The sequence below is a fragment of the Lacerta agilis genome, chromosome 1, assembly GCF_009819535.1.
Source record: "Lacerta agilis isolate rLacAgi1 chromosome 1, rLacAgi1.pri, whole genome shotgun sequence".
NCBI classification, from domain to species: domain Eukaryota; kingdom Metazoa; phylum Chordata; class Lepidosauria; order Squamata; family Lacertidae; genus Lacerta; species Lacerta agilis.
The window spans coordinates 28,230,563-28,243,215 of NC_046312.1; positions in this window are offsets into that span (position 1 = coordinate 28,230,563).

Sequence of the window (12,653 nt, forward strand, 5' to 3'; positions counted from 1 at the left end):
GGAGCAAATGAATGTATGAAGACATTAAAGTTCTGGACTGTCTTATACTGAGGCAGAGCACCAGTCCACTGAGCCCACAATTGTCTGACTTACAGGGGCTCTACATGGTTGTAAAAAGAAGTATTTTCTAAGCTCAATCCGTTAACTCACAAGTTGGCAACCCACAGCTTGGTGCCGACAAACGGGCATCCACCTCCTCTTTAAGAGGAAAAGATGGTGAGAGGGAAGCTGTGTACACATTACTGTGGCTCCTGTGCACTCTCAGTGCTGATGTTCAAAGCCTAGCGCACACGACCATTAGCCACAGTCCATATACATCCTGTACTTTCTGCCATTTAATGCCTTTCCTCCTTCCAATTTGAAAATGTAAGTTGCAGTTAAGCAGAGATGCATTGTACTTCAGCCATCTGTTGCACATGTGCAGAGGACAGCACATGCACAGAGCTTGGCTTCCTTGAATAGGAATTTGGAAGGTTTGCAGGTGTGGGAAAAGTCAGGAAATGGTGTGTACGGGGATGTAAACATGTGGCTTGAAATGCAGCAGGTGGAAACGACCCCGTTGTGTACATGCTCATGTAAGTTGTGTACATGCTCAGAAAATGAGGGGATGAGTGTTACTGGATGATGGACAGGTGTGTGAGTGCAAATGGAGGGATGGGTGAAAGGGAGAGAGAAGCGATGTCCCCCCACCCCACCTTTTGCTTTGGCCCAACCTCTCTCCACTAGTATGTGTCCCCCTGTGTATGTGTCCCTTCTGATGGAATGCAGCCTTTGACCCCCCCCCCCCGCCCCAAAGCTTACTCACCCATTTAATTGGAGATGGCAGGGGTTGAACTTAGGACCTTCAGCACCAAAGCTGTGTGCTTTGTCACTGGGCTATGGGCTCCTGCCTTCTCAAGGGACCTCTCACATGGAGGAATACCCTAAGACTGCATTGTTGCGTATGTGTGAGAGGGGAGTGAATGAGCAGAGGCTGGAGAAGAATGGGATGGTGTAGGTGGAGGGACTTATTTGAAAAGTGTGTTGTGTATGAGAATAAACAGGGGTTTCTTTTCAATCATGCTTATATTGGAATGAAAGAATCATAGCCTATGTACTTCTATGTGTATCCAGCCCTCCCCCATTCCATGTACAAAAGCCAACTAGAATGGCAGTGGAATCTTACTTCAACATTAGGAATGGAGGAGAAATTTGATTCAGTATGCATTTTAAACTGGATCTCTCAAATCCACACTTTCCAAAACAATATGTGAACTGAAACACAAGCTATCTTTTGAAATTTGCACTTATCTGAATTTTGGTTCTTCAACCAATGTTTACAAAAATGCATATTTTAGGAGACACATGCATAAAAATGAAGATATTGGTGAAAATAATGTGCGCAAATGCATTATGTTGGGGGAAAGTGCTTGTCAAAATGTGTACATTAATCAAAGTTGCTTATAAAAAAATGTGTTAAGAGAGTTTGCACTAAAATGCTGATGATTTTGAAAATTGCTTCCAAATGTGGAGGTCAGTTTAAGATGGGTAAAATGAGAAATGAAGAGAGCCAAAACTGGCATATCCCTATTCAACACTGGTGATGGAACAGAGTCACCCACTGCGCTATGGGGCAGTAAGCTAACCCTGAGGACACAAGTTCTTCCATAAGGAAATATCTGCTACCCATTCTGGCCGACTAATGTGCAATCTGCCTGACAAAAGGAAGAGCAGGAATGGTTGGCTAGCAGCTATAGCAGTACTCTTCCTCTTTCACCTTTGGTAAACCCATTTTGCAGCTTTTTAGTGGTGTTGCAAAAAAAAAAAACAAAAAAAAACAAACCAAAAAAATCACTGTGATCAATGAAATGTGTATGTACACCCAAGGCAACAGTGCCCGTCTTGCACCACTTTCAGCTTTCTTCAAAACTCCCATCAGTCTCCAACTTAAGAGGGCATGAGATGTAATTTTGCATGTGTCAGGGAGCAACCAAGTGAGATAGTGAACTGAATTATTGAAGGGAAGACTCTAAGTAGCAGCCCTTGAAGGCAGGCCCTCAAATTAGCACTTTGTAATAAATAATTCTTTCATGATTAATAGGGTGAAGAGTTCATACCATACATGGAAGATAAGAGACATTTCAAGGAACAAAACCGTTCAATCTCATTTTTCATTTCTATTTTTATCATCCTTCCACAGCCAAGCTCTGTTCCATATTGTTATTCTAATCATGACTGCCTCTTGGGCCACACCAACCTGTTCTGTCTTAAAACAGCCTCCCCCCAATCTAGCACCCATAATGTTTTGGGCTACAACTCCCATCAGACACAGTCAGCCACATAGTCCAAAACATCTGGAGGGCACCAGGTTGGGGAACGATGTCTTAGAATGATGCTTCTAGCAACATACTCATTCAATTCCATGGGGGCAATTAACTTAGTTTAGTCTAAACTGCAGCGATTAATCAGATCAGTAGAGAAGCTGACATACAACTTGGACATACACCCATTGTCCCTGTATCAGAACACTATAGTGGAAGGTGCCTTATTATTATTATTTTTTAAGGTAACAAAATCTGTCAGCCTGTTTCAGCTAAGCACATTTTATGCTGGTGCCCATATTGGATTTTGCAGACATTGAAAATCCATCACTTTTTCACAATTCAGAAATAGGTATTTGTGTTTCATTTATTTTTTAATTAGGAACTTGCATATTGAAAATGGAAATCTAAGCACATGCGCTAATGCTGAAATCTGCCCACAGAACAACCCCACAAACAAAATACATTTTACCTTTTCCCATATGCAAATTACCTATTTATTTTCTACAACTTGACCCCGCCCTTTTGGCACCTGTGCTTTAAAACGATAAAATCAACAACTGAAACAATTAAAGCAGAATAAACAGAGAAAATAAATGAGCAGCATTTAAAACCTAGCAGGAGCTCCGAAGTTAAAATTAGCACAGACTATTTATAAGGCCGGGGGCTGGGGGTGGGGATATTCAGCTGGTGCCAAAACAACACAAAGAGGAGTACCAGGAAAGTTTGCCTGGGAAGAGTGTTCAACAAAGAGGGCAGCCCCATTGAGAAGACTTTCTCCCCAGTCATCACCCAGCTCACCTCAGAGGGCAGAGGCACCTGGAAGAGTCAACATTTCCTCAACATTCAAGTTACGACAAGTGTCACATTTGTATTAGTAACATAAGGAAACCTTAATGCTGCTCTTGAGTTGGCCGGAAGGATCACAGTTAGCAATTGGTGCTGGATCTTTTCCTTTCACAACATGGTTGGTTCACATTTGGTGGAGAGATGAGGTCCAAGGAACTGTCCAAGTCACATTTCTCACATTTCCATTGACAATAAGCTTTGGCCATGTCCTTGTCATACAGCTTTGTAGTGCCAATATGCACACATAAGAAACAAATTAAATAAGCATATTCTGAAGAGGTGTTTTGACCTTGAGAACATCTCAGAAGAAGAAATTGCTAACAGGTTAGATAGATGGTAGCACACATAGAGAAGTGGCTTACTAAATAAGACATGTGCTTGCATGAAAACGCCTTTATTTACCTAGCTCTATCCTCTGCTGCATTTTCACACTTAACAATAAAATGTCTTGATTTTTTTTTAAATAAAAAAGTTTGCCTCTTCCGTGCTGTGAGCTTTAACTTCTCTTTTGGGAAATGGGGAGGAAGGACGAGGATGCTAGATTCTTAAACACCATAAACAAAAGAATTAGTTTCATTATTACATAAAATATTTCAAGTTAGCCTAGCAATTAGATTTCAGGTCAGTGTAAAAATAAGGCCAAAAAGGGTCACGCCACCATCATAAAATTTTAAACCATAAAATCGTAAAATGATGGAGCTTATTGATTTTCTCTTTCTGGTTCTACAATGTGTGTCTCTTGTGTAACTACTCTTGGCTTTTCATTTTGGACTCCTTAAATCTTTAATGCTAAATCTCTTATATAAGAAACAAAGATTCATGAACTACTGCATGCTACGTTTTCAGCATCAGGGAGTTCAGCCCTGGAAAGCTGAGGAACCTTAGGCTCTCCAGGTGTTTTTGGATTACAACCCTATCAGCTTCTGGCAAGATGGCCAGTGGTCAGGAATGATGAAAACTGGAGTCCAATAGCATCTGAAGGACCCCAGTTCCCTCTCCCCTGCTTGCTCATAAAGATCCTCTGGAGAGGCTCTCCTCCAGAAATTCTCCCATCAGCATGTGAATTGAGTTAGGCTGGGTAACAGGAAAGGACTGTCCCTGTGACCATATGCAGACTATAGAATTCCTGGTTAAGGGAGACCTTTGCTTGCTCTTTGATGGTCTTCTGTCACCTCGTGATGACCATTTTATTTTACCAGGCTTTTGGTAACACTGACACGCCATCTCCAGCTCCTTGAAAGATTCCATCAACAGTGTCTCCAAAAAAAATTATACCTCACTTGGGAAGACAGGCAAACTAATACCAGTGTACTGGAAGAAGCAAAGGTCACCAGTGTTGAAGCAATGATTCTTCAACATCAACTTCCTTGGACTGGTCATGTTGTTCAGATGCCTGAATATCGTCTTCCAAAGCAACTAGTCTATTCCAAACTTTAAAATGGAAACGTAATGCTGGTGGTCAACAAAAGAGGTTTAAAGACTCTCTCAAGGCAAATCTTAAAAAAATGTAGTATAAATGTAGTATAAATACTGACAACTGGGAAACACTGGCTTGCGAGCACTCCAATTGGAGAACAGCCTTTACCAAAGGTGTACTGTAATGGACTTTGAAGATGCTCGAAGCCAGGATGAAAGAGGGAAGCCAGCTAAGAGGAATGCACATTTGGCAAACCCTTACCATGATCAGCTGCCACCCGGAAACCTATGTTCCCACTGTGGAAGGAAAAGTGGATCTAGAATTAGCCTCCATTGTCACTTACGGACTCACTCTTAAGACCGTGTTCATGGAAGATAATCTTACTTGGCTACGAGTGATCACCAAAGGGGTGTGTGTGTGGGTGTGTGGGTGTATTTGATATATTGTTTTCAATTTGATCTTTTAAGCCATCTTAGGTGTTATTGTTGAAATAAGTGCTTATTTCCCTCACCACCAAATAATCACAGTCAACTCCCTGACAGACAGTCAGGTCTTGTAGCAGTGACCAGAGGAGGAATGACTGCTGGAGAAGCACAGAGAGATGAAACGCCATGGTGCATCTGCAGCAACACAACCAGACACTTTAATCTCTCCCAGTTACAACAAGACATGTCTCTCCTGTATTGGTCTGTACAGCCACAGCAAGTGCTGTAACCTTCCAACAGCTTGACTTCACCCCTAAAGGTACACTCCTCCATTGTTTCGAGACAGACGGATGCCAACAACAACTCCCATATATCTGCGGGGGGGGGGGATTAAATACCCCTGCCTTTGTTACCCTTACCAAAAAACTCACTGTTAATGTCCCGGCAAATACCTTCATTTAACCTACCCCACCCACCCCAACAAAGACTTCCCCAAGCTTTGTCTACAGTGAGTTCTCATATTCTCAAGGAAATCTTGCTGGAGGAAATGATAATATGATTATGTTTCACATCTAATCATCTGGAATGCAATGCCCCTTCTGGGATAGTTTGCCGTGACATTGTCTCCTTTTATATTCAAAAACCCAGAGCCGAGATTGTTGTTCTACCCTTGTGGAAGAGTGAATAAGCTTTTCTCTCAATGTACCTGTCCTTGGATATGGTCCCAATGCTCTGTTTTGTATCACTGCTGCCTTTTTTGTTTTCTTGTTGATTTCTAAAAGGGACTCCTAGATACCCTGCCAGTAGCTTTCTTGTATCAACACAGCTTATTAAGCTATGAGATTCTTGCCCTTTGCCCTTCATATTGATTGAACCAGTAGTTGCAGGCAGGGATATTTTGCAGGCTGCCAATTGTCATTTGTGGGATTTTTATGCCCACAATGGAAGTCAGAGCAGCTCCATATTTTGGTGGAACAGTGTGTGTGGGGGGGTAGGGGGTGCACAGTACCATCCCATCTCCCACACACATTTGCAAATATTAACCCCCAACCTCATCGTTTTTTGTCATACTGCAGTGAAGCAGAAAACACTATGAAGCACTTTGCAAATGAAAAGCACCACAATGAAAGATAAATCACAGCTATGTTGCTGTGTGACTGCCTCAAGGTCAGTCAATATAGATTTCCTTTTGAGAAGTTTTGCATTTGAGATCCTTCCTGACATGCATAGGAAACCACACAGTGACTGATCTTTGTTCTCTAGCTAGGTATTCTACTCTTGACTGGCGGGAGCCACCCAATAGAGCTTCTCTGTACAGACATGTTCAGCCTGGAGAAAAAACAATTAATAGGCAATATCCACCCATCATCAAATATCTGAAGGACTGTCACATAGATGACGGAGCAAATTTGTCTTCTCTTGCCCAGAGCGTATTATCTGAACTAACAGGTTCATATTACAAGGTATCAGCTAAAAATTAGGAATAACTTCCCAATAGTATCAGCTGCTTGACAGCCCATCATTAGAAGTTCTTTATCTGAGGCTGAATAAGGGGTGCTGTAACAGTGGGTGTTCAGCATCGACCAAGAATTGGACTATATGACCTTTGAGGCATGTTCCAACTCTATGATTCAACGTGAAATCTTTGTAATGTTGCAGGCTAGATTATTTCTCTGTCGCTTTGCCAGCTCTCTAGAGAATATCATCCAAGGCCTCAGAGTTGTAGACCCCACAGGAGCCGTAGCTGTCAGAGTGCCTCATTTACTCAAACTCCCTGGTTTCATCAAGCTCTCAGCTACGACAAGAAGTGCAGGGTGTGTGGGTGTGTGGGTGTGTGCACGCGCATCTAGGGGTCTATTCACAGAAATTCCTGAGATGAAGAAAAGTCACTATCTATTAACTCAAGACACAACTTTCTCTCAATTAAACTGTTCTGCTCCGGGGTCATGGAGAAGCACAGAAAATGTATGTCTTTAAATGAAGAGGCTATGAAGTTCCAAATACCCTGACCATCAAAAACTTACATAAAAGAAACAGGGTCTTTTCAATGGTAGCACCCATGCTGTGGAATCCCCTCCCTAGAGAGGCCACCAGCAATGTAGTTGTGAGGGGAAGCATTCCTGTAGGTCCCCCACAGCAGCAATGTTATATTTGCCCATCACTCTCACATGGTTTGGCATCTTTAAGAGACAATCTCTTGAAGTCTTCACATATCCTACACACTGTCTGCTTTCTGTGCAAAACTGCATAGGAAAAGTGCATTTGCTTTGCCCGAGGAAGTATATATTTCTCCATATACGAGACATTCTACCACCATAGAGCAGGCACTGTCCTTTTTTACATAGTATGAGCAGACAAGCCAGGGTTATGTTTGCTGCACAGCATAAAAAGAGTTCTCTCTCAAAACCACAGTGTTCCATCTGATTTTTTGAACTGGGCCTTTGGGTGCCGTTTGCCGTGCTAGTCTCCAGGCTTTGGGGAAAACACAGATGGAAGAAAACAGAGTAACAAGGAAATCTGACAAGAAACAACAATAATTCTGCAAGGCTCAGGGAAGACTTATGAGAAAAGACAAAGGGAGCTCATTCTGTAATCTGAAAGGGGGAAAGACTTGGGGAGATGCAATCACTGTGTGTGCCAAAGGGTGCATGAGTGAATGGAAGGAAGACTAGAGGGGAAAACACTGAAAGCTAAGGAGCTAAAGGCTTAGAAAAGGGAAGTCAGGGCATAGCTGTCCCCTATCAGAGAATGTTGGTGGTTATAGAGGCCAAAATTATGCCTCGCCCGGTTTAGACTGTTGTTATGTACCATTTCATCTGCACAACACAGAACTAAATCTGAAATGCAATACAATATATGTAAACTATCTATATGCACATCCTTTAGATCTCTTAAGCATTTTATTTAGTTGTAGCAGGAGAGTGATTTTACAGCTGGGAAAGACAGGTCTGTGGTTCCTACATGTAATTTTCAGTTCGAATGGAGGCCAATAACCCTCAGTATCCCAGTATAGCCAGCAATGTGTGTGTGTGTGTGTGTGTGTGTGTGTGTGTGTGTGTGTCTACCCACACACACTCTCTATTATTGCTTTTTCCATTAGGTAGAAAAAGCAAACTTCCCCAAAGTTTTGAAAATGACAGTGGAACCTTTTCCAGCTGAGGACCACATTCCCTTGGGAAGTGGGGCGGAGCTGTTGGGAGCTGTATGGCTGTGTGGTGGGTGGGACTTAAGCCAAAATGGGCAGCTATTCCTTCCTCTGCCTTTTTTGTCAACATCTTCTCTCTCTCTCTCTCTCTCTCTCTCTCTCTCTCTCTCTCTCTCTCTCTCTCTCTCCCTCCCTCCCTCTTCACCAAGTGGACTTCTGTGAGACAGACAACATCTCACAGAAGAATTTAGGATTAGAAACAAGGCTGTTGCTCTCACAGATTTGCTTGGGAAGGGATTGCCCAAAGTATTTCTGTGTGCCACTTCCCTGGGCTCCTGCAATATTGCAACAATTGATAGTGCAGATTATTGCATTACAAGCAGGTCCATGCTAACCGGTGAGGGTGCATTGTGTGGTGTGGGCACAGCTATGCTACTGGATGTTTTTCCACCCTTAAAATCAGGTTTTCCATCAAGAAGCCAGTCTCTGCTTCCATTTCACAATCAATGTGCCAGCATGTTACAAATGCACCCCCATGTGGTGAAACCAAGATTCATTCACATTATAGGCAACATTTGTTTTGAAGCACAGCATTTCACAGAGGCAGATCTCAATTTCATCACATCAAGGCACATTTATGGAGGACTCTGATGACAAGGAAATGATCCTTGATACACTTCCTCATAAAAACCGAAAATATAAACTCAGCCTTCCCTGCAAAATGTAATGCCCTGAATGCAGAAAGACAAAGTCAATGGCACCCACAATTTCACCCACTGAGCAACTTGCTCCACCAACTTACAGGTGAGGTGACTAGCAGGCAAATAAAAGGGAAGAGATCTGGTAAAGACAGGAAAAGTTTCGACACATATTGTAGCCCTTTTCCATATCAGCAATTCATGTGCAACAGCAAGAGTCTATTAAACAGTTGATTTCCAGCGAGGTAGACATATTAGCCTGTTGCAGCAAAACAAGAGGGTATTGTACCACCTCAAGCCAAGAGAGTCCCCAATCCTTTGGGGCCTGGAGGCAGATTCAGAAATGTAAGAGACTGCCATACACACCATACATTAACAATGAAACATCTGAACTAGCCTCTTCCCTTCTAAAGCAGATAGAAAAACAGGTAACATTCCCTGTAAAAACAAAATTTTAAAAAATTCATTCCAGTAGCACCTTAGAGACCAACTAAGTTTGTTATTGGTATGAGTTTTTGTGTGCATGCACACTTCTTCAGATACACTGTCTGAAGAAGTGTGCATGCACACGGAAGCTCATACCAATAACAAACTTAGTTGGTCTCTAAGGTGCTACTGGAAGGAATTTTTTTTTATTTTGTTTCGACTATGGCAGATCAACATGGCTACCTACCTGTAACTATTCCCTGTAAAGAAAGCTGAGCTTTTATGTATGGTGGTCCATTTCATCATTACATGAATTGCTACCCTGAGTACTTGGAGTGTGTGTGCTTGTGCACGTATACATACAGAAACACTGTTAATCACCTAATCATCCCAGTCTTTATTTTCTCTGTTTCGTTTTCTTCTGACCTCAGTGTTTGTAATTCCCCTTCTCCAACCATGCGTGCATGTGAGATACTCACTCACACTTATAATACACTCATATATTGCACATACTCAGTGCAAAACTTCATGCATCTGATGAAAGCTTATGCCTTAATTGACAGACAAATCAGTTCTGGATGATCTGCAATGCAGAAAGCTGATACCAAAGACATTTCATGTTCACAAGTTTTCTTAAAAGAGATGATTCCTCTATTCCTCCCTATCCTTCCCTTTGGAAATTGGAGCAGAATACAGCACCCACTGTGCATTATACCGTTTTGAGGAACTGTTTGCTTCCTTAAGAGGAGTAAATTATCTTTTTTTTAAAAAGTATTTAAAAAATCATCAAATAGTTACTTGCTTCTTAGCAACCCTCCCAGGTGGGGAAGACTCTGACCCCACTAGGTCCTTGGCTCCTATTTCTATTCAGCTCCTACCTCTGTTTATTTCTTCTCTCCATTTACCAACAGCTGCCACCCACTCACAATATTAACTTCATGGTGTTTTTTGCTTGGTTTCCCCTCTCACTTCCATCTTCTCAAATTGCTGAGATTTTAAACACGAGCCATGTGGCTACCGGGTTCTCCTACCCAAAAAATTGTTCTCATTTCTCACTTGATGCAATTCTTTAGAAGACGGCGGAGAGATGGAAAATTACCGGTACACTGAAAACAACGTAGTGAGGGATGCAGAAGCTGGCGGCGGGGAGTGGTGGTGGGGAGATAATGTTATTTACCACAAGGATAAGATGTGCATGAGAAAGAAAAGGTGGAAATGAGATCACAGGGGTGCTTGCTGCATGATAAGTGCTGCAGATCTAGACCATAGACCGAAAAGGAGGGCAAGAAGTTCACATTTCAGAAAATAAACTGAAAAATAAGAAAGAAATTATGGCCCTCACACAGACAACATATGGTAAGTATTAGGATGCTGAAAGAGATAAAGCAAGATTCAAGTCCCCTGAGACTGCAGAAGCAAGAGGGGAAAGATATTGGTCTCTGCCATTAGCCAAGGGTCACTGGGTGCTTTTCCTGCTGCCTCCTAGGAAGAGCATCATAGCAGTGGTGAGACCAACCTAGTCCCAGTACAGTCGTACCTTGGATCTCAAACACCTTGGCTTCCGAACAAATTGGCTCCCGATTGATCGAAACCCGGAAGTGAGCTGGTTTTCGAACAATTTTCGGAAGCCGAACATCCAATGTGGTTTCCAAATGGCTGCAGGACTCTCCAGCAGCCAATCGGAAGCCACACCTTGGTTTTTGAACGGTTTCAGGAGTTGAATGGACTCCCGGAACGCATTATGTTCAAGAACCAAGGTACAGCTGTATTGATCAGAGAAAGGTCAGCTGAAGGGAGCGTGTGTCTCTTCTCTTCCTACCAGAAAGAAGAAGTTCATGCTCTGACTGTTGTCCCGAGACTATAGATGCAAAGGAAAAAGAAGACAGTGGCCTCTTCCACCAGTCAAACAATAAAGACACCAGCTGCTATTCAGGCAAAAACACCAGGAAGGGAAGACGAGCCTGACCTGAACTGGATATAAAATAGTCACAGGGCTTGTCCACACTTCTGCTTGCCCCATGCCTAGAAAGCACATGTTGAAGTGGTTTTCCACTTGACCCACACTTTCTAGACACACGTCCAAGCGGCTTCCCCCTTGCCCCGCTCCTTTCCCAGGGAAAACCCACTTTTTAAAGCTAAATTGAAGCAAGCATCAATCCAGAGAAAACCTGAATTGCTGTTGGCTCCGACTGAGCACTAAAGAGTGGTTTCCATGGGTTGGGAGGATCACCCATTTTCAGCCGAATTTGCCCTAGAAACTCTCTGAAACTAGATGACCAAAGGTAATTCTGAATTTCAAAAGACAGCCAAAAGAAATTCAAAGTGCAAATACAGTGCACAATTACTTCAAGTGCAGAGGCCTCGGATATCAAAGATGGAACTGTAGCTTTTTAGTTTTGTGATGGTTTTGGTTGCAGTTATTTGAGATGTGAACACGTGCAAGAGAGTGCTCTTGTGCTCTGATTTTGCTTGCAAGCTTCCCATAAGCACCTGGTGGGACACAGCGAGGACAGGATGCTGGACCAGATGGGCCACTGGGCTCTTCTTATGTTCTGCATCTGAACCTGCATCTCACATTCTGAAAAGCCACAAGGCAAAAGCATCTTCGAGAGAAGCAGCTAAAGAGACCGAGTTTTTTAAAAGAAGGAAACTGAAGGAGCAGTCTGTATACTGGGAGAATTTATGAGTTATTTCATGACTACATTTTATTTCATTTTTAAAACAACAACATCTGCAACAATTATTTTCTTTTCCAGTTGTTTTCCAGTTGTTCAAATCAAGACAGATTTTAAGTGCACTTTACATGTTTCAATTGCAAGAATAGATCTGGCATCAAACTGATCTGCAAAAAAATGCAACTTGAAAAGAAAATACATTGCACATACTTTTGTAAACTGAGAAATCTTTTTAAAAAGGAATAGATCTAGCCATTCCTCTCCTAACTGCACACTACCTGTAGTATTACCTATCGCCGTGGTTTTGACTTGTGTACCCGGGCATCACCTGTGGTGAGCAAACAGCTAGGGAAGTCTGTAGCTGATTTCAATAGCAGCAGAGCTGTGCAAATTTCCAGAGGGGGCTGCCCTTTAGACAACATTCTTTTTTCACAAGGAGAACACCCCCCCCCCCAAATGATTTGCAGCAGTCCTTATTCAAAAAAGCAATTAGTCCAACAACAGTTATCACAACACTCAAACTGTGGCAATAATTTATATTTAAACACTCCCAAGCCGAAGCATTTTGGAGAACAAAGGACCTTTTTGCTTGCCTTGATATTGACGTCAGCTCCCTGCAGTAGCTGATTTATTATTATTATTTATTTATTTTTTACAAAAAAAGACAAACAGTGCTGAATCCTTGCAGAGCTTCTGGGTGCTCACTTTGATGCTGTCC